Genomic DNA, 26,637 nt, shown 5'->3' on the forward strand with positions numbered 1-26,637 from the left:
GGTGTTGTGGTTAAGCGCACATACTCTAATCTGGGTGAACTGGGTTTGATTCCCCACTCTTCCACATGTACCTGATGAGGGACCTTTGGTCAGTCACAAGTTCTCTTAGAGCTGTTCTCTCAAGAGCAGTTCTCTGAGAACTCTCTCAGACCTCCCTCCCTCCCTCACAGGGTGTCTGTTGTGGGGAGAGGAAGGGAAAGGAGATTGTAAACTGCTCTGAGAATCCAAATGAAAGTGGGGTATGAATCTAATCTCTTCTTCTGAGCAGGCCCTTTGGGTGCTACCCCGCAAAAGGGTAAGATCAATAACAACCTGTTCACATTCATTCTGTATTGTGAACTAGGGGTGTGCAAAAAAAAAAAATCGGAATTAATCGGATTTGGAAATATACTGGGCCAAAATATTTGGAATACCATATATTTCCAAATACCGGTATTTGGAATAGCCGTATATATGGGAGATATACGGCTATTTCTGAATATACGGTCCAGTTATACCCTATGGGCCATTGAAATCAGTGGCAAAATAGGGTATATTGGAAGCCACCTGGAGGGGAGGGGATTTGAGGGAGAGCCCCCAAATTTGCAGGAGACCTGCAGGGGACTCTCCCCTATGAACCCCCCAAGTCCCAAAAAGACTGGGCCAGGGGTTTCCATTCCAGGGGCACCCAAAGAGGTTGCCCCTATCCCACCATTATACCCTATGGGCCATTGAACTCAATGGCAACATAGGGCATAATCAGAGGCTACTGGGGGGCAGGGGGTTTGAGGGAGAGCCCCCAAAACTGCATGGAACCCTCAGACTCCAAAAATAGCTCTATAAAAACATGAAAGTGACCCAGCCCACACACCAACCCCCTCACACCAGCCAGAGGTAATTAAAAAAAACCAAAACGTGACAGAAAGAAACTTAACTTTTAACCCCCCACCCCCCAAAAAGCAAGAAAAACCAGAACCAGAAAAAGGGACAACAGGACAGGATGCAAAATCAACAGCGACAGATCCAAACAAATCCGAGAAAAGGCCAACAAACTCAACTGTTAAAAACCTGAACTTTTTAACAATAAAAAAACCTCAGGCCAAATCAGTCAACACCCCTCCCCCCCGAAAAAAACAAAAACAAAAAAACAGAACCAGGAAAAGGGACAACAGGACAGGATGCAAAACCAACAACAGATCCAAACAAATCCAACTGAGAAAAGGCCAACAAGCTCAAATGTTAAAAACTGAACTTTTTAACAATAAAAATTAGGCCAAACAGCCTCCCCCCCCCCCCCAGAATCAGAACCAGAAGAGAAAAGGAACAACAGCAGCACAACACAGCAGCAACAAATCAAACACAGAATCCCTTTAAAACAGTAAAAAACGACTTTTAACAACACAGGAATTTAACCAACCCCTACTCCCCAAAAAAACTTCACCTAACCCCAAGAAATCCAAGCCACCCAAATCAGGAAAAGTAAAAGGACACTGCACTTTTAAAAGTTCTCTCACTAAAGTTAGATATAGGCAACACCAACACAGCAACAATGGAATGGAGTCCAGCCAGGCAGACTCCTTAAAAAGGTTCTCTGGCCCTACACAGAGCGGTTTAAAAAAAATACCACTGCTCTGTGATTGGTCAGAGAACAGTGTTTACTTGGATACCCAAGTAAACAAAAGAACAACAATGTTGCTGATAGCTGGGGGATTATCCCAGCCATCAGCTACACAACAGCCTTGCAAAGTATGCATTTGCAATGCATTTTGCAAATGCATGCTTTGGATTGGCTGCTGGGGCTCCTCTCCCCCTCCCTCCCTGATCCCAGGGAGGCTATGGGAGAGGTGGGAAAAGGCTTCCAAAGATGGGAAAAGAAGGCAAGCAGCTTCCCTGAGGCTGCAGAAGCTCCCTTTCCACCTTTTACACTGTGTCCGTATACTACCAAATATTGATTCGGAAGTATACGGGGAGCCTTATACGGCTCCCGTGTAACGCCTTCTAATTGGTTTCGGAAGTATACAACGCCGTATACTTCCGAGTCAGCGGGTATTCAGCAGTCTATTTGGTTCAGCCGAACTAAATGCTACCCCTATCGTGAACCCTACGTTGTGGAATTACCTGCCTGAGAATGTCAGGAAAGCACCCATGTTTCTATCATTCCACAAACCAAGGAAAACAGAATTGTTCTGAAAGGGATTTCTATAAAGGTAATAGTGCTATATTATAACAGAATGATTTAGGAAGGTTCTTTTATAATGGGAATGGGCCTGTGGACTTATACCACTGTATAATACATATTAGCTGTTTATTTGTATGTATTATTCTGCTCTCACTGCATTGTTTTCTCCTAATGCAGGGGTGGCCAATGGTAGCTCTCCAGATGTCTTTTGCCTGCAACTTCCATCAGCCCCAGCCATTGTCCATGCTGGCTGGGGCTAATGGGAGTTGCAGGCAAAAAACATCTGGAGAGCTACCGTTGGCCACCCCTATCTAATGTAATGCCATTTTCTGCATTATGCTGCGTTTTCATATTTTTGTAATCCTAGTCCTATGACATTGCTTATTACCTGTAGATAGATCCAAGTGGGCAGCCATGTTGGTCTGAAGCAGTAGAACAAAGTAGGAGTCAAGTGCACCTTTAAGACCAACAACGTTTTATTCAGAACATAAGCTTTTGTGTGCTCCAAGCATACTTCATCAGACGAGGAATCAGGCACAGTGAGCAGATCTACATATAGCTGGTAGGCAGTGGTTTAGAATGCAAAATGGTACAAATTTAAGATCCAATGAAAGAATAGGACAACATACTCAAATAGGGATATTGACTGTTTATCTCATTACGTATACTAAACCCATCTTCCACTATATTTTAATGTATTTTTCTTCCAATGGCAAACTATATGTATGTTACATGTTAAAAGGTAAAATAGTTGGGTGGAAAAACTAATGAGAAAGGAATACCCTCTTTTTGACCCAGGCTTATAGAGTGATTGACAGACATTCTCACATTTTCACATATTACTGTTTTATTGCTTTCTCATACTCATGCTATCCAGATCAAAGGTTTGCTCAATTTGTTAATTTTACTATTCTGTCATTGGATCTTAAATTTGTACCATTTTGCAATCTAAACCACTGCCTGCCAGCTGTGTGTGGCTCTGCTCACTGTGCCTGATTCCTTGTTTGATGAAAGCTTACGTTCTGAATAAAACTTTGTTGGTTTTAAAGATGCACTTGACTCCTACTTTGTTCTATTGCTTATTACCTGTTTCATCTAATTGACTGAAATGACTTACACTGGATAACTCCGTTGAGTCTCAGAGAAAGGCAAAATTATAAAATAAGCAAATAAATAAATAAGAGTCCAAGAGCCTGGAGACAGCATAAAACGGATCTAAGTAACCTCTGTTTATTCCTTGCATGAAAATATCACCTGGAAAGAACCCAACATGGTCATTTTCCTTCTTTATTATTTACTATTAAAAGGGTTTTTTAAAAAAAGGTTATAAAAGAAACCCCCCACCACCACAATTTACCACTCATCATTCTCCTATTAAGTCATCCCCACTCTAGGAGATTTCCCAGAATTACAATGGATCTCCAAATGAGTGTGTGAAGTGTGCCATTATAGCTCACTGAGGTCCCTCCCTCTCCAAACTCTGTCCTCCCTAGGCTCCACCCCCCCAAACTCCAGGAATTTCCCAGCCTAAAGCTGGCAACCCTGTGATACCCTTATCTTTCTGGAATGAATGCTGGAAAGTAAATCCAAGAAAAATAAAAGCCTGATGAGAAGAGAAGCCCTTAAAGAAGGCAAAGGGAGAAGAGGAGCAAAGGGAAGCAAACAGAAGAAGGAAAGACAGTAACGAGGGAACAGATGAGGTTTGGTGAGCAGTGGAGATGAGCATGTCCTTTCTGCTACTAAAGATCGGGGTGTCTCTCATTCAGCATCTGCAGAAATTAAGCACAGGTTTTGCTGAGCACCTCAAGAGTGCCCATCCCCACCCTGTGCATCATTCTTTCACACGTGGCTGACTGGATGCAGAATACAGTGCCATTCTGCATGTTTTGCAAAATTGGCAGAATTCTAGATGGTACCATTTTAAGTGGAGGGGGATTGTAGTTTTGAATCTTTCCCTGAATAAAGACAGTCTCTTTGTTTGGAGTAAACTAGTGAATCAGGGAGCGGTTTAAACAAAATTTCTTCTTTCCTTGACATGTTAGTGTCTTACACACAGGAAGATACTGGGTTGCTTGTGGGAGGCATAAAAATATTATTCTGTCTTGTTATGTGCAGTCTGAAGTGCTACACTCCAGACTTCTTCTCTCTGTGTAGTCACTATAGTGTGTCAAATGGGGATTAATCACCTGCCCATTTGGCAGAGGGAACTGTCACCTTCCTTTCTTCCAGGGCTATTTTGCCACTAATGTGGCTTTGGGCAAGAACCCTTCTGCATGTCTGATAAGGCCCCAGATTGCTGTACAGGAGCCACAACTGCTTTCTTAACTGGCCAAAGTGATCTGAACATATGAAGCTGCCTTATACTGAATCAGACCCTCGGTCCATCAAAGTCAGTATCGTCTACTCAGATTAGCAGCGGCTCTCCGGGGTCTCAAGCTAGGTTTTTCACACCTATTTGACTCCTCTGTGATCTGCCTCTTCTGTGCATGCAGGACTTCGGTGGCTTTTCTTCAGACTTGCCTCCTGGCCTTCAGTGAAACTACATGGACTGTAATAGGATGGATTTTGCATAGAACCTTTGGTGTAATTAGCTTAATTAGCCTTAGTGTTGTACTTGGCAGTGCTCAACAATGTTGTTTAAAGCTGTCGTCCCTTCTTGGGTGGGTGAGAATGACTCAGGTGAGGATATGCAAGTGTCCTTGAGTTGTTCCTGAAACATGGGCTTCTGTGCCTGCATGCATGCCATCTGAATAAAGGCTAAGGGACCATTGGTGAGATATTCTTGTGAAAGGGAAGATATAAGTGAAATGGCTAGAGAAGGAAGTGCAGAAATGACTAACTTGTTTGAATGTAGCAGCTGTTAGTTGTATTTCTTTAGTGTTTTGTATCCTAGCAGTTGCCAACAGCCTGGAGAAAAAAATGTCCTGCCCCTGTAATAGAGGCTCGATGTGTGGAAATCTGCATTTGAAGCTTTTCATAGCATGGGATAGAGAGCATAAACATGGTAAATAACATCCTATTAAGCCTCAGTTTAGTGAATAGGAGATCCCCCCACTCCAGTTGTTGGCACCATATAATGCAGCCTGGTGTTGCACTCATTCTTAGAAACCTGGAGGGTGGAAATGTTTTAGATAAATACATTTTTAAAAAAATCCTGGGTGGATTAGAATTTAGAATTAACCATTGATTGGGAGAAATACAATATATAAATGTTTTAAACCAATACAGTATATGTTAAACTCCCTTGCACCAAACTCTATGGCTGCTTCCATGCATTGCATTGAAAGTGCCATATCCAAAATGTGTGAAAACAACCTGTACATTTTGATACTGCTGCTTGTTGGTTCAGTATTTATTGTGACACTGATGGTCTGGCTCTTCCTTGACTGAATTGCTTTGGGTTCTGGGTCTCCCCTATGAGCTCATTATTCCTCCTTCTCCCTCTGCATTTGTACTGCATGCCCAAAACTGAGGTTGCTTTGGAGAAGATGCATGTACCATTGCCCACCCCCCACCCCGGGAGATATAGGTGAGATTCCAGCTTTAGTTAAGAAGCACATTCCAAGTACAATTATCAGGTTATTTTGAATGCTATTTTTAAAGTGGTTAAATATTTTGCTACTGTGTGAAACAGTGTATGATGTACTTTTGGAGCACTTTAAAGTGGTGATTGGGAAGGAATGCAAAGTTTCATTTGAGGTGTGAAATTAATTGGATCAGAATCTGACTTCAGCTTGATCTAATCAATTTCTTCTTTGAAAATTCCGTGAAACTAGGGGAAATGACTGCAGTAAGAAAGAGGAAAACGGATCAAATAGGCTTCCCCTTTCCCTGTGGCAAGGATTCCCCTCTGCTATGTTTGTACAGCTATCAGGCTGCTTGTGTTGCATCGGAATAAGAGCCATAGGACAGCAGTAAGGCAAAAGAGCTCCCATTGTTCCAGAGAAATGGTCCTCTGTACACTAATAGATTCTCACCGCATTGATGTTGAAGACAGCTGGCTCTAACAGTGCAATCCTAAACAGAGTTACATCCTTCTAAGTCCATCTAAGCCAAAGAGTTTAGAGCTGACTGGAGTAAATCTGCATTGGATTTACTTTAATTTTCTGAAATATGTATCCATATGCATTTGAAGCACTCTGTAGAAAGGTGTCTGTAGTAGTTAGCATAACTAGCAGTGTCTAAAAGCCCCCATGTATTGCCTAACAATGCCTAAGAACATAAGAGCTCTGCTGGATCAGACCAGTGGCCTATCAAGTCTAGGATCCTGTCTCACACAGTGGCCAACTAGTTTCTCTGGAGGGCCAACAACAGGACATAGAGGCCGAGGCCTTCTCCTGATGTTGCCTCCTGCTCTGGGATTTAGATGTTTGGTGCCTCTGAATGTAGAAGTTCCTCATTTCCTCATAGCCTAAACATTGGATTAGAATGATACCTAAAGGACAGATCCAAACAGCTTCTCTGGGAACAGAGGCAGAGAGCTGATGTTTCCTTTTGCTAGCTGCGCTCCCCCAATTTCTCCTTGTTTGCAGATATGCATAGCTTATTTCTGTTTTGAAGTTTTATTAGATTTCCATAGAAGAAAGGGGAAAGGGTAAATGGAAATAGTAAAGAAATAATACATCAGTATTAAAGATCGCATAGTACATTCTTATTTCTGATCTATGCAAACCAAACACAGTGTAACAAAGATTATTAGAAACTGCGAAGTATTTTAAAAGGAAATGATAACAGGTATTTGGTTTCAGAGAGATTTCACAAACAGTAAAGTAATACCTTTTATGAGCATCAACTGGTGTTCAAATATGCAAGCTTGCGGGTCATATAAAGCTCTTCCTCAAGCTGGACGCTCAAGGGAAATTTTTAAAAAAGATGCTGCCTTCATGTTTCTGTTCTGTTTAGTCTAGAGTAGTTGTATGAAAAAGTGAGATAACTACAGTATGAGTCTTTTTAAATAGCCATGCAGTAAGAATAATGGTAGTATTATATAGCAATAAGAATAAAGAGCATTATATAGCATTTTAGAATTTTCTTCATATGCATTATCTCAGTCATCCTTGGAATATGTATCCATGCAAATTTGAAACACTATGTAGGAAGTTGTCTGTAGTAGATAGCATTAGACTAATACTAGAGATACCAGCCAAAAAAAACCCACACATATCTTTATATTAGTCCTAGCTACCCTGATAAAACCAGTAGCAACTACCATAGTATAGCTGGATTGTGAGCTGCAGCATTGTCTTTTTCTGAACAGATAAGACAGAACTGAACAGTTAGGCAGAGATGTAAGCACATACTGATTTGCAGTACTTGGTCTTGCTACCAGTTAACTTCCAAACATAATGCAAAGTGCTTATTGTAAGCTGTAAAGTTCTACAGTCTGGGTCTTGCACACATGTGTTAGAGTAACCCCCCCCCCCATTCCCCCTTTCTGCCCACTGAGATCCGTGGGAAGTCAGTCAGTCAGTCTCTCTCTCTCTCTCTCTCTCTCTCTCTCTCGCACACACACACACACACCCCTGCCCTGCCAATCTGTTCAGACATCACCAGCGAACATCTGTTTGTTCATGGTGATCGTGAACCTGATTAAGTTGATAGAAGTCTTCAGCTCAACTCAACAAGGTGTCATATCATACTGTGGGTGCCACATATGAGACAGAGTGGAAAATGGGAATCATGTTAGTATAGCCTTCAAGCAGTTATGTGCCCTTCATAAACAACTGGAGGATTGTTCATGAGGTCAGAATACAGCTTTTGAGCCTCCGTAGTTCAAGAACCAACTTAATATTCCCTTAGTTCAGAACAAGAATTATGATTTGGATGGGGACAATGTAGGGCTTGTTTTGTTTCTGGGTTGACATTTTCTGCTGACCTTGCTTTATTGAGGCCTCCAGAACTGCCTTTGTCTGGGAAAATGATTTTTAAAAATTTGGTACACTCACCTTCCATAATGGTTTGTAAATTGAGATGAGTGATAATTTTAGTTTTTTGTCTTAAATCTAGAGTATTATCTTTGTATTTCATGGTTATGTCATTTTACATTGCTGTTACCTGTTAGCTGCTTTGAATATTAGAAAGGTGATGTATAAATAAAGTCAGAGTCACCTTTTTAAGCAGAAATAAGAGGAACTAGAATGTAACATATGGTTTCTGTTTTGACAGGAATAATATTACACGCTGCAACTCAGTGCTGACTCCACTTTTGAATTCTTTCTACTGTGCAGAAGCTATTCAATGCAGATGGCTGCAAAAAACATATATATGCATGTCTGTTTGTGTATACACACAACACACACATACATTCACACCGCTAGATGCGCAGGGGATTTGTTAACATCCACAGATCCAGACCTAGCCTAATAAAAGCAATTCTGAATGAGTGATTAATGTTATTGCTTTTTTGTGCCACCCACCTCCATTAAGAACATGAAAACTGTCTTCTTTGCCAACCTCACCCTCAGCACAATCTTAAGAACACTTTCCTGGGAGTAAATCCCTTTGAAGAGACCTGAGGAGGAATTTGAAAAAAAAACAAAACTGCATGGGATAGTATGCTGTGACATCAGGCATTTTCCTCCTGGCTTACTTCTGGTTTAGAAACTGAACTTCTGGTACAGAAGTTGAACTCCTGGCTTATTTGAATGGAGAGAAAAGTACTTGAAGCACAGGAGTGCTGGGTAGTAAGGTCCAGAGATGGAAGGAGAGGGTCTCTGATAGTCTCATACATATTCAGATCCCTGCCCCTGATTGATACTTGAATGGGGCAGACATGTGGTAACAGAACATAGCTGTCTCAATTCCATATAGGCTGGCACTTATTAATTCCTATCAATGTTGGCATTTTTTGATCATCTTTGGATACTTAGGTTTAATTCTTCACCTTTTCTGATGTCTGTTGAGCAAAAGGAAATAAAATTTGCAGAAGAGTCCAAGGTTACTGAATCAAGAAGCCAATGGGCTCCCGTCACAGTGTGAAAACATGAGCAAATGTTTATCTTGAGACTTGATCAGTTCATATCGTCCCATGGCCATAACCCCACCTTCTACCCTTCCAGCAAGCCAGTTTCCCATGGAACTTATCACAAGGTGCCAAAAAAAAGTGGGGTGGGGGAAGAAACTTCTGTGTGGTATGAATAGAATGGGCAGTTGAATCCACTTAGACTAATGGGACCATGGAGGTATTTTCATTCCTGTCAAAGGCTTCGTGCTGACTTTTTAAAAAAACTTTGCTTTGAGTAACTTGACCCTGATACCGCTTAAATGCCACTCCAGAGTTTCTCAGGGATGAAGGCCTATTTTGGAACAAAAGGGAAAGTCAATTACAGGAGATTATTTTTTGTTGCCTCCCCAAACCTCAGTTCCCGTTATCTGGCTTGTTGGACTTGATAAAGAGTTATGGCTTTGTTTGGCAGCTTTCTGTGGAGAAGGAATTCTTGTGAATATTTGAGCTGTTCTGTAATTTCCTCCAGCTCCTGGATCTCTTTGGCTTTCTGTAACCAACACCCTAATCCACTTGTCTGTCCTGGCTTCAGTCAGCCAAGGGCAAAAGCACTTGCCTCGTCTCTTCTGTTACATGTGAAGGTTCATCTGAGCAGTTCAGATTCATATCAGGTGAAATGGCAAACAGTGTGTTACTTGGTGGCCAAGCATCATAAAGCCCCTCCACAAACCCTTTTCCCTAGCAGATCATCCTGATTTGCTTGGGTGAATGGACAGGAGAGCACTGAGGTCAACGGGGAAAAACTTAATGACCATCCCTGGGCCGAAGGAAGTTAAATATCAGAGCACCAGAATACGGGCCTTTTCGATCGCGGCCCCTACCCTATGGAACCCTGTGGGGGTTAAAGCAGTTTTGAGGGTAAGCTGATAAAGGTAGAAGGCATGGCTTTGGGAAGGGCCATGACTCAGTGGAAGAGCATCTGCTTTATGTGCAAAATTTCCTGGGCTCAGTCTGCAACATCTCCAGTTAAAAAGATCAGGCAATAGGAGATTTGAAACAACTCTACTCAAGACTCCAGAGAGCTGGAGTCAATTGAAGTAGACAGTACTAGCCTTGATGGAACAGTGGTGTCATTCAGTAAGTGGCAGCTCTGTAGGTTCATGTTTTTATAGGCAGGGTTTATGAGCAGAGAAAGGTCCAGGTTCAGTCCTTGGCATATCTCTAGTTAAAGCGATCATCAAGTAGTGGGTGATGTGAAAAATTGGACCTGAGACCCTATAGAGAGGTGATGCCAGCACTGATCTTTATAAACCAATGGTCTGACTGATAAGTTAGCTTCATGCATCCATGTACAGGGTTAAACATTCTTATCCCTCCTCCACTGTAAATCAGTCTGCTTTCCAATGGAGAGGAGACAATGTGTAGCTCTGCTGTGATGTTTACTCCCCTCATAGATAGTAAGATTTCTGTATGAGTGAAATTCATCCCAAGATAATCCATTGGTTCCTGTCATGCTTACCACAAGAGATAACAAACATAATGAGCGAAGGCCTGGTTAAAATTAAAGCCATGTTTGGGTTTGGAAGGAGAGGCAGTGACATTTGTGTCAATTCCCAGAATTATTTCAAGATTGGATCTACTCCTTCAGTGGCTGCACAAATGCTCTTACCAGGTTGCCACCACTGAACACATTTTTTTTTTAAAAAAGAAATCTGGCTCCAAAACCTGGGAAAGGACATGAACAATCTGACATCATGCTGAGCCTTCAGAAAGGCTTGAAAAGCAGTGAGAAATGTCACTGCTTTCTGCATATCTGCAGGGTTGAGCCAGAAGGGACAAGCTGTCCCCACCACCAGCATCAAGTGGTTCCATCAACTGTCATGTCTAAGTCTGCAGGTTGGAGATGCCATTCTTCAATATCTGTCTATTAAGGTTGCCAAGTACCTCTGTGCCTCCAGTGGGGGACTATGGTACCTATTGTACCATAGAGTTTTCCCTCCCAAATAGCTAGAGTGTCTGGGAAAACCATAGAGTTTTCCTGGAAATGCCTAGAGTGGACATCGTGCGATGTTGCCAATGCGATGACATCACTTCTGGGTGACATCATTGTGCCAGCGATGTCAGGGGAGGTCCCCCCTCCCCGGCGCAATGTGGGCCAGCGGGTTGGGAACCTCCCACGCGGGGGAATCTCTGCCCAGACTGGGGGCTTGGTAGCCTCACTGTCTATAGTGGATAAAACTCTCTACAAGAACTGATATATTAGGAAGGAAAGTTCCGAGTCTGCTTCCTGCTATGCTAGTTTTCTTCTTGCAGCAAGTTTCTTTTAAGTTGGTGGAAGATTAAAAATCATGCTTATCCCCAGCTGTTGCAGTCTTGAGTGGTACAGTCCATTCTACTGCTTCAGACTCTTCATTCACCCCTCATTTGGCTGGATGTTTAAACCACCCCCACCCCCACCCCGGTATTTTGTAAACCTCTCATGGTTCTTAAAAATGTGAGAGCAGCTGGGAAGTAAACAAACATGAAACCAAAGTTATGTTGTGATGCATTCCTTTTTGTTTGTTTCAGATCTCTCAAGTGGCATTTACTGCATAGAGTAATGGCCTGCATTGTGGACTTTGATCAGAGAAACCTGGGTTCAAAGTCTTGTTCAGCCATGATGCTTAGGGACCACCATGGTCTGATTGCTACCTGTCAGGCTAACCTCCTCAGGACTGTTGTGAAGTTGAAATGGTGGGAAGGAACCCTGTGTGTACTGGTTTCTGATCCTGCCCTTATTCCAAAAACTCAGGTGTATTTTTACACACAAAAAATTATAATTTGAAAATTAAGCTGCATTTAAGTGCGGTTTGTCACAACCAGGAGTCTTGCTTGAGCCAGGATCTGCATCTGGTTCTACATCCTGACTCAGATACAAATCTAAATTAACTCTAACTGCATTTTTAAAATTATGTTGGTATAATGATTAACTAAGGTACAGCCTGGCAAAATTAATTTGCACTCCAGAAGGGACAGGGGTGTGTGATCATATGTCTCATTCCCATTAGCTTAAACTTCATTTGGTATTCTGTTTTTCTTCCGAATGGAAACCCAAAGTGACTTACAGTGTTGTTCTTCTATTATTACAGCAATAACACTGTGAAGTTAGGTTAGGGGAGGGCCTTGTCCTCTGTGCTCAGTTTTTTGGCCATCCAGAGTAACTGAATGACTGCTGTGTGGAACAGGCTGTTGGACTTGATAGACCACTACTCTGATCCAGCAGTGCACTTTGTCTTGCATTCCTATGTTACACTGAGAGAGAGTGACTGACCTGAGGTCACCTAGCGAGCTTTGATGCAAGAGTGGAGATCTGAACCTGGTTCTCCCAGATACTAGTCCAGCACTCTAGCCACTATCAGATTCCACACTTAGGCAATCAGTTGCATTATGTCTGTATATTGTCTCCCTCTCTGCTGCTCACCTGCCCCCTGAGGCCTTTGGGGGAAATTTTTTTTGAACAGTGGCATTCCAGCAATGGTGCAATGTTACTTCCAGCAAATGCCCAGAAGTAATATCTTGTTACTGCAAGACTGTGATCAGGCAGGCAAAAAGGGACTATGAGGAGCATATTGCAAAAAACATAAAGACCAACAATAAAAATTTCTTCAAATATATTAGAAGCAGGAAACCAGCCAGAGAAGCAGTGGGGCCCTTGGATGACCAAGGGGTAAAAGGATTACTGAAGGAGGATAGGGAAATGGCTGAGAAGCTGAATGCATTTTTTTTGCCTCCATCTTCACTGTGGAAGATGAGAAGTGTTTGCCTGCTCCAGAACCACTTATATTGGAAGGGGTGTTGAAAGACCTGAGCCAGATTGAGATGACAAGAGAGGAGGTCCTACAACTGACAGACGAATTAAAAACTAATAAGTCACCAGGTCCGGATGGCATACATCCAAGAGTTCTGAAAGAACTCAAAGTTGAACTTGTGGATCTTCTAACAAAAATCTGTAATCTTTCATTGAAATCTGCCTCCGTTCCTGAGGACTGGAAGGTAGCAAATGTCACTCCCATCTTTAAAAAGGGTTCCAGAGGAGATCCGGGAAACTACAGGCCAGTCAGTCTGACTTCAATACCGGGAAAGTTGGTAGAAACCATTATCAAGGACAGAATGAGTAGGCACATTGATGAACACGAGTTATTGAGGAAGACTCACCATGGGTTCTGTAAGGAAAGATCTTGCCTCACTAACCTGTTACATTTCTTTGAGGGGGTGAAAAAACATGTGGACAAAGGAGACCCAATAGATATTGTTTACCTTGACTTCCAGAAAGCTTTTTATAAAGTTCCTCATCAAAGGCTCCTTAGTAAGCTCGAGAGTCATGGAGTATAAGGACAGGTCCTCTTGTGGATCACAAACTGGCTAATTAATAGGAAGCAGAGAGTGACTATAAATGGGCAGTCTTCACAGTGGAGGAGGGTAAGCAGTGGAGTGCCGCAGGGCTCAGTACTGGATCCCATGCTCTTTAACTTGTTCATAAATGATTTGGAGTTGAGAGTAAGCAGTGAAGTGGCCAAGTTTGTAGATGACACTAAATTGTTCAGGGTGGTGAAACCAGAGAGGATTGTGAGGAACTCCAAAGGGATCTGTTGAGGTTGGGTGAGTGGGGGTCAACATGGTAGATGAGATTCAATGTGGCCAAGTGCAAAGTAATGCACATTGGAGCCAAGAATCCCAGCTACAAATACAAGTTGGTGGAGTGTGAACTGGCAGAGACTGACCAAGAGAGAGATCTTGGGGTCATGGTAGATAACTCACTGAAAATGTCAAGACAGTGTGCGATTGCAATAAAAAAGGCCAACGCCATGCTGGGAATTATTAGGAAGGAAATTGAAAACAAATCAGCCAGTATCATAATGCCCCTGTATAAATCGATGGTGCAGTCTCATTTGGAATACTGTGCGCCGCACCTCAAATAGGATATTATAGCATTGGAAAAAGTGCAGAAAAGGGCAACTAGAATTATCAAAGTTTGAAACACTTTCCCTATGAAGAAAGATTAAAACGCTTGGGGCTCTTTAGCTTGAAGAAACATCAGCTGCGGGGTGACATGATAGAGGTTTACAAGATTATGCATGGGATGGAGAAGGTAGAGAAAGAAGTACTTTTCTCCCTTTCTCACAATACAAGAACTCGTGGGCATTCAATGAAATTGCTGAGCAGTTGGATTAGAACGGATAAAAGGAGGTACTTCTTCACCCAAAGGGTGATTAACATGTGGAATTCACTGCCACAGGAGGTGGTGGCGGCTACAAGCATAGCCAGCTTCAAGAGGGGGTTGGATAAAAATATGGAGCAGAGGTCCATCAGTGGCTATTAATAATAATAATAATAATAATAATAATAACTTTTTATTTGTATCCCGCCCTCCCCGCACAAGCAGGCTCAGGGCGGCTCACAACTCAGAAATGCAATACAATATAATAAAATCATATAAAACAATAAAATTAATATACAGTTACATTGAAATTAACATTAAGGTGCTAAATAGATCTTAATTCAGTAGAAAAAAAGAAACATACACAGCGACACTATCTTAGCTCGGTATGAGCGAAGGCTATTTTGAAGAGGTATGTCTTATTAGCCACAATGTGTATATATGTGCGTGCGTGTGTGTGTGTATAATTTTTTTTTGGCCACTGTGTGACACAGAGTGTCGGACTGGATGGGCCATTGGCCTGATCCAACATGGCTTCTCTTATGTTCTTATGTTGCTGATGTGATGCCAGCATGATGCACTAGGAGTCATATGAAGCTCTTTGGTTTTACCATAGAGTTTTGTCCAAATCCTAGATCATCGCATTGACATCCCACCAGCGATGTGACATCACTTCCAGTTATTTCCTGGAAATAAAGTCTCACCATTGGTGTAATGTTATTACCTCCATCCCTGCCCCATCTCTCCTGCTGGTTGCCAGCTAATAGTTGGCTACCTCATGTCTGTACTGGCTGCTAAAAAGGAAAGTTCTTTCCTCCCCTGTTCATATGCTTCCAAGCACTTGACTCAGGCCTGTGCCTCATGCAGTTGATCTATGATTTTTTTCATGAATTACTGTACAGCTGTTGCCAGTTTTAGTCTTCAATAAAATGTGGTGTACAGATGGATTGGCCTGCAAAACTGTTCCTTATATTGGCATAGAGCAGTGTTCATAAGAAAAAGCAGTAACAATGTTTATGGGTTTTTTAAAAAAAAAAATCTCTACTCCTCCTCACTGAGTTTCGCTGCAAGAGCGCACAGGGCTTTCAATCTCCTAGCAGTTCAAACTAGTAAGCAAGCTTCATCTAGCTGGAAAAACTGGTACCATCTCTACCATCTGCTTTGAATCCAGAAAGAGGAGGAGTGATTCAGATGTTTTTGCTGCAGGCTTTGCTGCTTAAGTTCCTATTCTCACTTTTGCTAGGCTAGAACAAGCCTTGTATGTTCCTACAAAAAAATGTGGGAAGAGTTGAAAATGATCAATACTTGGAATTATTTCGTTTTATCCTGCCCTTCCTCCAAGGAGCTCAGAGTGGCTTACGTTGCCTCTTCCTCATTTCCTCTTCACAACAACCCTGTAAGGCAAAGGTGTCAAACTCATTTGTTATAAGGGCTGGATCTTACTTAAATGGGACTTTGTCAGACGGGGCCACGTTTGTTATAAAATGTAATTCCAGGTAGTGGACACAGACAAACACAATTAAAGTCTTCAGGGCAAGGCATTAGGCTGATGCCCCCTGCTGCCCGGAGCGGGAAGCAAAGCCTTTCTCGAGCCTGCTCTCATGGTCAATTCTCTGAGCCAGCCTGGGACCCAGAGGAAAACATGAAATGTCTGGGCACTGCAAGTTTGCCTCCCACAGGTCTACTCCAAGGATTTTCTAATAAAAAGCTACAGCCTTGGCCCTTTAACCGGAAATACGAGGGATAGAAGTTGGGACTCTCTGCAGGCCAAGCAGAGGCTTTTCATCTGAGCTGTGGCCTGGATAGGTTAGGCAAAAAAGTAATGCTAAGACTTTTCTCTTGCGTAGAAGAGCCTCCACCAAGAAGCACAATGTTTGCAAGCAGCCAGCAAACTTCAGCAGATAACTCTAGCTCGCTTACATAGGCACAGGAGAAGCCAGCAGAGGTTAGGGAAGTTTGGGCTTGGCTGTCATCAGTACGCTGATGATACCCAGCTCTATCTACTGATGGAAGGCCGGACTGGTGATGTCCCTACAAATTTGGACCAGGCGTTACAAGCCGTGGCTGGCTGGCTCAGGCTGAGCGGGTTGAAGTTGAACCCAACGAAGACTGAGGTCCTTTGCGTGGGTCGGGACGGACCAGGACGGGAGATTATTCTGCCGGCTTTTGACGGTGCGCCACTGATACCAGTGCGCAGGGTCAAGAGCCTGGGGGTGCTACTGGAATCCTCGCTATCAATGGAGGCCCAGATAGCCACCACCGCAAGATCCGCCTTCTTCCACCTCAAGAGGGCGAGGCAGTTGGCTCCCTTCTTGGAACGCGACGACCTAGCAACTGTGATCCACGCAACGGTCACCTCAAGATTAGACTACTGCAATGCCCTCTACATGGGACTGCCCTTGTGTCGAACGCGGAGACTTCAGGTAGTGCAGAATGCAGCAGCCAGGCTGTTGATGGGACTACCTAGGTGGGAACATGTGCGGCCTGTGCTGCGGGATCTGCATTGGCTACCGGTCGTCTACCGCGTTCGTTATAAGGTGCTGGTTATTACCTTTAAAGCCCTATATGGCCGAGGACCTGCCTACCTTAGGGACCGCCTCTCCCCATATATCCCCAGGAGAGCGTTAAGATCTAGCTCCCAAAACCTCCTACAAATCCCTGGTCCAAGAGAGGCCAGAATGAAGATAACTCGGGAGCAAGCCGTTTCATTAATGGCCCCTCGCTGGTGGAACCAACTCCCAGAGGGGGTGCGAGCCCTGTGGGACCTGAACCAGTTCCGCAGGGCTTGCAAAACCTCTCTTTTCCAGCTCGCATTTGAATTAGGACCAGACTAAACTGATTAAATCATCGTAACTTTAGCCATCTTATGTGCAATTGTAACTGATGTTTGATAGTATGTAATTGGGACGACAGAATTTATAGCACCTATTTTTATCTATTTTAATCTATTTATGTAACTGTATTATATTTAAAATGTTGCTTATTTGTTTTAATTGAATCATGACGTGTCATGTCTGTGAGCCGCCCTGAGCCCGCCTTCTGGTGGGGGAGGGCGGGATAAAAGAATAAAATTTGATTTGATTTGATTTGATTTGAAGTTTGACAGCCCCTCCCTCTATTCTCTGCACTCACAGGCAGCTTGGGCCGTATGTTTAAACAGGGATTTTTTTGTAGAAAAAGCCCAGCAGGAACTCATTTGCATATTAGCCCACACTCCCTGCCATCACCATTGTTTCACACAGGGTTTTTTTGTAGAAAGAGCCCAGCAGGATCTCATTTGCATATTAGGCCTCACCTCTGATACCAAGGCAGCTGGAACTGTGGTCCTGTGCTTTCCTGCTCAAAAAAAGCCCTGTTAACACTGCTACTGTAAGGTATGTTAGGTTGATAAAAAGTGACTGGGTTGAAGTCATCTATGAACTTCATGGCACAGTGAGGATTTGACTCCCCATTTGTAGCTCAATGTATTAACTCCCCAATAGTGGCAAAGACTGGATTGTTGGTATATCTTGTCTTTCCTTATTTATTGATATGGATTTTTTTTTAGTTTGCTTTATGATAGGGATGACCAGTGGATGGGAAAGCCCATAGTCCCTGTGCTGTAGGATTGATTTACTATATTATCCTGAGGGGTTCAAACCAATATTTCCCCTGTTAGTGGCAGTCCGTGACACTCTCCAGAAAGTAGGAAATAACCCAAGCAAAGCAAAGGTGGGAGAAATCCCTTCTGAACCACAGTTGAACCCAGCCAGCTATTAGAATGCAGCTGCAAGAGAGAAAAGAGGCTGGAGCAGTGAAAGATAGGGAAGGCTCAGTTCTCTTCACCCACAGGCATATATTGATCATAAAATTAGGCCTATGCACCATCATATATGAGCAGGGAAGATCATGCAGGAGCAGTAAACATGGCAGCCTCCATCATAGCTCTTTGGTCCTGAAGCACCAGAACGAACAGAATGAGAAGATATCCCTCTCATCTCTGTCCAGTCTGCTTTGAACCCACTGAGGTAATTTACTTCCAGGGACATTATTCTTCTCACCAGGGGTCGTTTTGTAGAAAAATAGGTGGTGGAGCTCATTAGCACAACTCATTAGCATATGCTGCTCCCCCCACCAGCCAAAAGCAGCCCGATGCAAGAAAGGTGAGCAAGATCCAGCCAGCCCAAGCAGGCCTCACTCACCTGGGGCTCTCCTTGGCTGCTCCCCTCCTGCCACAGTCAAAAGGCCAGCAAGCTACCTGTTGCCCAAAATTACATAAGAAGTGAAGAAAGGGTGGCGTGGGCTTCTCCAGGGATTAATGAGGGCTGCTGGGGGTGTGGTAAAGCTCCTGGTGGCTAGCTGGCTGGCTGCTCTCCTAATCCAGGGATTGTTATGCAGCTGCACCTACTATTCAATGGACTAGGTAGGTGGGGAGGAGGAGGGGGAACCCTCAGAAAGGTGAGCTCCTGCTGAATTCAAGGACTACTTCTCACTCATTTGAGAAAAGAACAAAATGAAAAATAACAATCTTGTTTTCACTGCCTGTCTAGGACACCAGAAACAAGGCTGGTCAAATTGGTGGAGGCTCTCAATAAACAGCCCATGACCGACAAGTTGCAAAGCCCTGACTTTTGGCAGGCTCTGTCCTTTTCTCCTTTTTATGTGGCTATTCTGTCAGTTTACTACATCCCAGAGGATTTGACCAAGTCACAGCAATGTTCATGCACACAGAGGCAAGAAAACAGAGAGGGTGTGGCTATGATTCAGGAAAAGTGCTGAAAAACTACAGAGGGCCAATTTATTTCAATGGGAAATCAGGCAAGTATGCACCAGACTCTAGTTGAAGCCAGTGAGACTTAAACATGCCCAACTTGCTTGGATAGTCCCCTCTCCTCCTTTTATTTCTCATTTCCTCTCATCTTCTCCGTTTAAGGGCCCTTCTTGGTTCCAAGACAGCTGTCCTTTGATCAGTTAGCACACTTCAGCCAAAGTAAATGTTACCTGAATTGGATTTGTCCACATTTTTAAAAACCTAAAAAATGCACATGCAGAAGTCAGACTGGGCCAATGCTGGGTGCAGGAATACCCAGTCCTTTTCCAACAGCCATTTTCCATAGGGGGCACATTACCCACTCTGGAACTGCTTCTCAGTAAAATCCCTGTCTGTATGTTTTCCCTTATGGGGCAAAAGCAATGTTTCTCACTGGGCTCTTAAAATGAAACTGCCTTGTATTGAATGGTTTTAAATTGTGAAGTTTTAATTTTGAGTTGTCAGCCACCTTGAGCCATGAGTAAAGGTGGGATATAAATATTCTAATTAATAAATAAATATTGTCAGTATTGTCTGCTCTGATTGGTAGCAGCTCTTCAGGGTCTTTAATGTCACCTGCTTCATGGCACTTCTTGATACTGGAAAAGCTTGGGCTTGAACTTTTTCAACTTCCCATTTACATGGGAAACAGATATTCTACCTGCTATGTTTTCTGAAATGAGACTGCACCAATGAGATAAAACCAACACTTTTATTGTAGCTTCATAAAACAAAAATGACCTTCAAACAGCTGCAGCTGCCAGCAAGAAGAAAGGAACCAAAATTGAAAAACAAGGCATAGAACATGACCAGCCTATTTAAAGGACTGAGCTCTGGCACCTGCAAGTGTGGCAAGCCAAAGAGGCAAATATGCTACACCTCTTCCCCCTAGCTGACATAGTCCTGTAGATACCATGACTGAACTCTAACATGCTGTGGGTGATCTTGGTTCTGCACTGGGGTTGACATGACCTCTGATTGTTTCAGTAGCCTCTAGCTCATTTATTTCAACATGTATTTATATGGATTCATGAACAGGTTGACTCAACCATCCCTTTTGCTAGGGTTTTGCTGGCATCTGCGTCACTGGCACTTGCAGTGGGTGCAGAGAGCACAGATGACCCAGGCTCACATCCCCTCATTTGGTACAGATGTCATCTCAGCATAAGACCATCTGATGTTTCTGTCTTATAGGATAATGGTCCCGTAGCTTGCGCCACAGTAGCAGGGATTCATGCTGAACCAGAGCCATAGTTTCCCACATAGGATAATCTGGAGCAAACCTATGGATAGGCCTTCAGCGTCATCATTTGGTCTATCCTCAGTTAAATCGGGGTACATATTATCTAAAAGGGTTGTCAGCTGCCTGTTCATTAACAGTTCAGCAGGACTCCTGCCTGTGGTAGTACATGGTGTGATGTGTTGCATCAAAATAAAACATGCCAGGTGATGATCCCAGTCACCCGCAACAATTCATTTTAATGCATTCTTTGTTGTCCTCACCACTTTCTCAGCCTGCCCATTAGTTGCTGGATGAAAAGGGGCTGAAGTAATGCAGTGGATTAAGCCATTCCAAGGAATGTGCAAAATTCCTCTGAAGTAAACTGGATGCCATTATCAGACACAATAGCATCTGGCAATCCATGTGTTACAAAGAGGTAACATAAGGCTTTCATAACAATTAAGGATGTCATCGATTAAACAGGAATAACTTTCAACCATTTGGAATATGAATAAACCAGTATCAGAAAACTCTAGACCTGAACTGGACCAGCGAAATCAATATGAAACTGTTTTGTTGACCTCCATGGATGCATCGGGGCATGTGGTGGAGATAGCCTTGAGGCTTGGCACTGATAACACTTCTTGACCCACTCTTCCACCTCACTATCCATCTTGGGCACATAACTTTGTGCAAGAACCTTCATCCATGTTATGCCAGGCTTTCCAGTTTGTAGCTTACCTCCAACCCATGATGCCTTAAGGCTATGTAGGAATGAAAACTCTGTTTCCCCAAAGGAGGCAGCCCTTATGCATAGATAATTCATGTTGTCTCGATACAAAAAGTGTACATTTCTTCTCAAGCCTCCCTACTGCCCATCTCCTTCACACACAGTTGAGAACATGAGCAAGAACTGGATCCTTAGATGACATAGTCACAATATCAGTCAAATGAAAGGAAGACTCAGGTAAGGACTCGAACAGCAAAACCTCCAAAGGAGGATGAAGATCTACCTCAACCAATGGCAGAGGATAAGAACATAAGAGAAGCCATGTTGGATCAGGCCAACGGCCCATCAAGTCCAACACTCTGTGTCACACAGTGGCAAAAATTTTTATATACACACATACACTGTGGCTAATAGCCACTGATGGACCTGTGCTCCATATATTTATCTAAACCCTTCTTGAAGGTGGCTATACTTGTGGCCGCCACCACCTCCTGTGGCAGTGAATTCCACATGTTAATCACCCTTTGGGTGAAGAAGTACTTCCTTTTATCCGTTTTAACCTTTCTGCTCAGCAATTTCATCGAATGCCCACGAGTTCTTGTATTGTGAGAAAGGGAGAAAAGTACTTCTTTCTCTACTTTCTCCATCCCATGCATTATCTTGTAAACCTCTATCATGTCACCCCGCAGTCGACGTTTCTCCAAGCTAAAGAGTCCCAAGCGTTTCAACCTTTCTTCATAGGGAAAGTGCTCCAGCCCTTTAAAGGATGGTGGCTCTCAAAGCATTAAAATTGATCTATTGCAAAACCTCCAGTGTTGTGACCCACCCTGAGCCCACTTTGCAGGAAGGCCAGAATAGAAATTAAAAAATAATAATAACATGGGCGATACCTTTATCCAGCCTATGCAACAGGGTGTAATTATAAGTATTCAAAAAACTGCCCTTCAAAGCAGATTTGGAGACAATATCTGCAGTGTCTGTCGGTTAGGGCAAACAGTCCCAGCTATAGTTTATGATCAGTAACTATAATGAACAGCTGATCATAGACATAATCATGGAATTCTTTCATATTAGATATGATTGCAAGAACTTCCTTATTAATTTGTGCATAATTCCATTCAGTTGGAGTCATTGTTCTAGAGTAGAATGCAATAGGGGCTTCACAAGAATGCGCAAGTTGATGACTTAGAACAGCCCTGATACCAAATGGGGAAACATCACTTGTAAGAATTAGTGGCTTTTGTTCATCATAATGAACTTAAACACTGTCAGTTGATAACGAACCTTTCACAACATGAAAAGCCTGATCTACTTAGCTAGGAGGTGGTGCAAGAATTCTGCTACTGTTGCCTTATGCTGCAGGAACAAATGATAGATATTCAAAAGTCCCAAGAATGCTTGAAGTTTCTGGTTAGTCTGTGGCACCAGGGCATTGTGAATTGTTTTATCCTTAGCTGGAGTAGGATGAATACCATCTGCATCAATAAGATAGCCAAGGAATTCAGTCTGAGACACACCAACAGCATCCACAAAACAATGTAATACTCATGTACCCATGTTGCAAGTTTCTTAATGGAGGCATCTACAAGGATATTGGCAAAATATGGTACCACACCAGGAATTCTCTTAAGGATGTCCTCTATGAGATTCTGAAGAATACCATGAGCCACACAAACCTCAGACTGAAGGTTCTTTACTTTAAAATCACTGCAGTGTGTGGTGATGGTTTGGCACTGGATGTGGTATCATCCACCGACAACTGCTGATAGGCCTGTGTGAAATCCAATTTAGTAAAGACTCTCCCCCCAGTAGGGAAGCCAGGAGATGACTCACCACTGGAATTGGTCCCATATATTGCTAAACTAACTTTTTCCTCATTCTCACATTTCCTTACTTTCCCAATCAATTTCTCCTCCAAAATAAGAAAATCCTAAATGTACATGGAAACACTTCCATCATCTGTTCTCTTGAACCCACCCCTTCCCCTTGGTTTCCAGATCTACTAGTTAGCATCCCATCAGAGTAAACTTGAATAAGTAGCCCTTTGATTGTCTGATCATTTTGACTTTCAGAATGTCTCTAGGATCATTTAGAAAAAATTCTACTGCATTTTTTGCTGGCATCATCTGCTTTCCATCTTCTTACGTAAATCAGCTTTGAGAACTTCATGCTAGGGAAACATCTGGTGCAACACACATTGATCATCTTTTTGGAATACTGCTCCTTTTCTACTATGCTTTTTTTTTCTTGGCCCATTCCTTTGGGCGGATCCAGCTGGATGCTTTCCTAAGTCCTGATTGTCTCCCCTTTGTTTTCAGTAACTTGACCAAGAAATTCATTCCTCTTCTAAGTACGCATTAACTAAAGCCAAAGGCAGCAACTGACACATCTTTTGCTCTGCTTAACCACACTGCCTTTCCACCCAAAGAACATTTGTAACAGTTAGAAATCTTGGTGCAATGTGGAGTGAATGAATCTGCCAGAAACTGTGGAATAATAAATTACAAAATCAATTGTGTAAATCCAGTTATTGCCTGAAGCTTCTTTTTATGTTATTCTACCCATAACCTGCAAATCCTTTAGAAATACATATTGAAAGGAAATCTTGTCTTTGTCTTTTCACAGTCTCTTTTATCTGTAAACATTCTTTCCTGAAAGTTGGAGGAATAACAGATTAAGGAAAGAATAACACAAGGAGGAATTTGTCAGTAATATGAAATGCAGTAGCACAAAAATCACAGAATATTCCTCTTCCCTATAAAACAACCAAATAATCCATCAGATATCTAAACAGATAGATGCAGTGGAGAAACAGTATTTCTGAGACCAAAACCCCTGTATTTTGCCTGAGTAGATATAGCACTCAGGGTTCAGTGGCAAATTCAATAGTTGTGTATTTAACAGTGCAATCCTAAACAGAGTTGGACTCTTGACTTCAATAGATTTAGAAGGTTTGCAATGTAAATCTCTCAGTGGTCCACATTTTACATTTCAGTAATCCACATTCTGACCTAAGTGAAAGTTAAACAGGATTGCATGTACAGTGGCCAGATCCAGGTTGGGAAACTCCTGGAGATTTGGGGAAGGAGCCTAGGGAAGACAGGGACCTCAGTGGGGTACAATACCTTAAGGTCCCCCCTCCGGGGATCCCCAGGTTTCACCCAGAGGCTGGCAACCCTAATTGCATGTGTTAGAGCCAGCGTGGGGTAGTGGTTAGAGTGCTAGGTTTAAATCTGGGAATCTTGGGTTCAAATTCTGATTCTTCTGTGAAGCTCATTGGGTGACCTTGGGCCAGTCATTCTCTCATCTTAATTTGCCTCACAGAGTTGTTGTGAACAGAGGTCTGTGTATGCCACCCTGAGATCCTCGGAGGAAGGATGGGATCAAATTAGACAGTTGCCACCTTATTGGAAACATTTTAGATGGACTAATCATGAGTTTTAATAGAGTTTTAATGAGTTTTATTTATTAATAAAGCCATTAAATCTCCATATGTTTGACTACATCTCAAAGAGTATTATTGTAGCAAAAAGCTTCCTTTACTTTTTTCTTGACAAGATTTGCATATGTTTTAGCATGCACTAGCTTATGAAAAATAATGGGGATTAAGCTGGTGTCTGCCATCCACAGTTCTTATCATTCCTTGTATTAAAATGATATTTAAAAACTGCTGTCCAGTTAATCAGGGGCTCCTTTTTAGTTGATAAAAATGTAAATTAATTAATTTCAGCTATAATATATACTTTGCATTACGTATTCTTTTTCCAGGATTATTTCCCCCCCCCCCAAATAAAGTGATTGTAGGATAGGTATCCAGGCACAAGAATGGACCAAGAATAGATCTCTTTGTATACTCTTGAATCTGTAATGGAACCTCTGAAATGTGAATGTGGCTATTAGCCACAGTGTATTGTTGGAACTCTCTGTCTGGAGCAGTGATGCTCTGTATTCCTGGTGCTTGGGGAGCACAGTAGGAGGGCTTCTAGTGTCCTGTCCCTATTGATGAACCTCCTGATGGCATCTGGGGTTTTTTTGCCACTATGTGACACAGTGTTGGACTGGATGGGCCATTGACCTGATCCTACATGGCTTCTCTTATGTTCTTATGCTCCCTTTGTTGGCAGAGGTGGACAAAGACCCTGGCTCCCCTATGTGCTATCTGACATAACTGGCTATAGGAACTAAATGCTCCTCAAAGCCCTTAAGCTATGGGGAACACTTGCCCCATGCACTGTATTGCCAGCCTTGCCAGCTCCTCTGTCTGGGGACTAGTTTACGTATTTAGAAGTGGCAAGATCTCCTTCATAATGTACTACTTCAAAATGCAGAAATTAAATATTCACTTGTGATCTTTATTCCCTGAATATGAAATCTAGCCTTGCAGTAAGAAAGGTTTTTGCTTAAATTACCTTTTTGATATACTGGGGTTACCAATGCTCTGCTGGCAAGCTCCAAGAGCATTGTAGGAGGCTAGAGCTGCCAGCATCCAGGTGAGGTCTGGAGATCTCCATGTGACAGAGATCAGTTCCCCTGGAGAAAAGGGCTGTTCCCCCAATCCATATGGTAAAAATTATAGAGATTTAGGAAATCCATAGAACACTGTATGATGTCATGATATCATTTGCGCTATTGGAAGTAATGTAATGGCTTCACGTGATGTTGGTGCCTCCCATATTTGCTCTCACTGCCCACTTAGTAGCTTTAGGAGACTGGAACACTATGCAGGCATCCTAGGAGCCCTAGGTGAATAGTACGCCATCCTACAACTCCATTGAGCAAAGTTTGAAGTCTTCCTCTTGCCAGTTTGGAGTAATGGTTAAGTATGCGGACTCTTATCTGGGTAGAACCGGGTTTGATTCCCCACTCCTCCACTTGCACCTGCTTGCATGGCCTTGGGTCAGCCATAGCTCTGGCAGAGGTTGTCCTTGAAAGGGCAGCTGCTATGAGAGCCCTCTCCAGCCCCACCCACCTCACAGGGTGTCTGTTGTGGGGGAGGAAGGTAAAGGAGATTGTGAGCCGCACTGAGACTCTTTGGAGTGGAGGGCGGTATATAAATCCAATATCTTCTTCTTCTTCTTCTTCTTAAGAGACTTCCTCCAGTTTTAATGGATTTAAATGGCACTTAAGTTGAGTGAACATCTGTAGGCTGGAAGAGATGTCCTTGGTGGAATGTATGAATCCATGCCATTAGCTTTCTATACATAGGGAGTTTTTTCTTAACAAGTAGGAGTGTTCAATCCTGCAACACCCCCCCCCCCTCACCTGTATTTCAGAGTGGTACAGTCTCAACAGGACTGCATCAAATCACTATACCATATAGAAAAGGTATAGCTCACCTCTAAATTGTTCCATTTATTAGTTTTTAATTGTGCTGTCTAACAAGTTGATCAAAGCAGTGAATGCCTTCTGCATTAGGAGCCAGCATGATGCAGTGGACAGAGCTGAGTTTGTATGCTGGAACCAGTTTCAGGCTCCTCCATGTTCCTGAGTTGCTTGGAGGATAAATTCATAGGTGTCTGAAAGAAACAGATAGTAAAATAGAAATTAAATTAGACAATCTCATGATAAGTTAGGGAAAAATAATTTGTGGAGCAGACA

This window comes from Heteronotia binoei, chromosome 1, assembly GCF_032191835.1.
Source record: "Heteronotia binoei isolate CCM8104 ecotype False Entrance Well chromosome 1, APGP_CSIRO_Hbin_v1, whole genome shotgun sequence".
Classification (NCBI taxonomy): domain Eukaryota; kingdom Metazoa; phylum Chordata; class Lepidosauria; order Squamata; family Gekkonidae; genus Heteronotia; species Heteronotia binoei.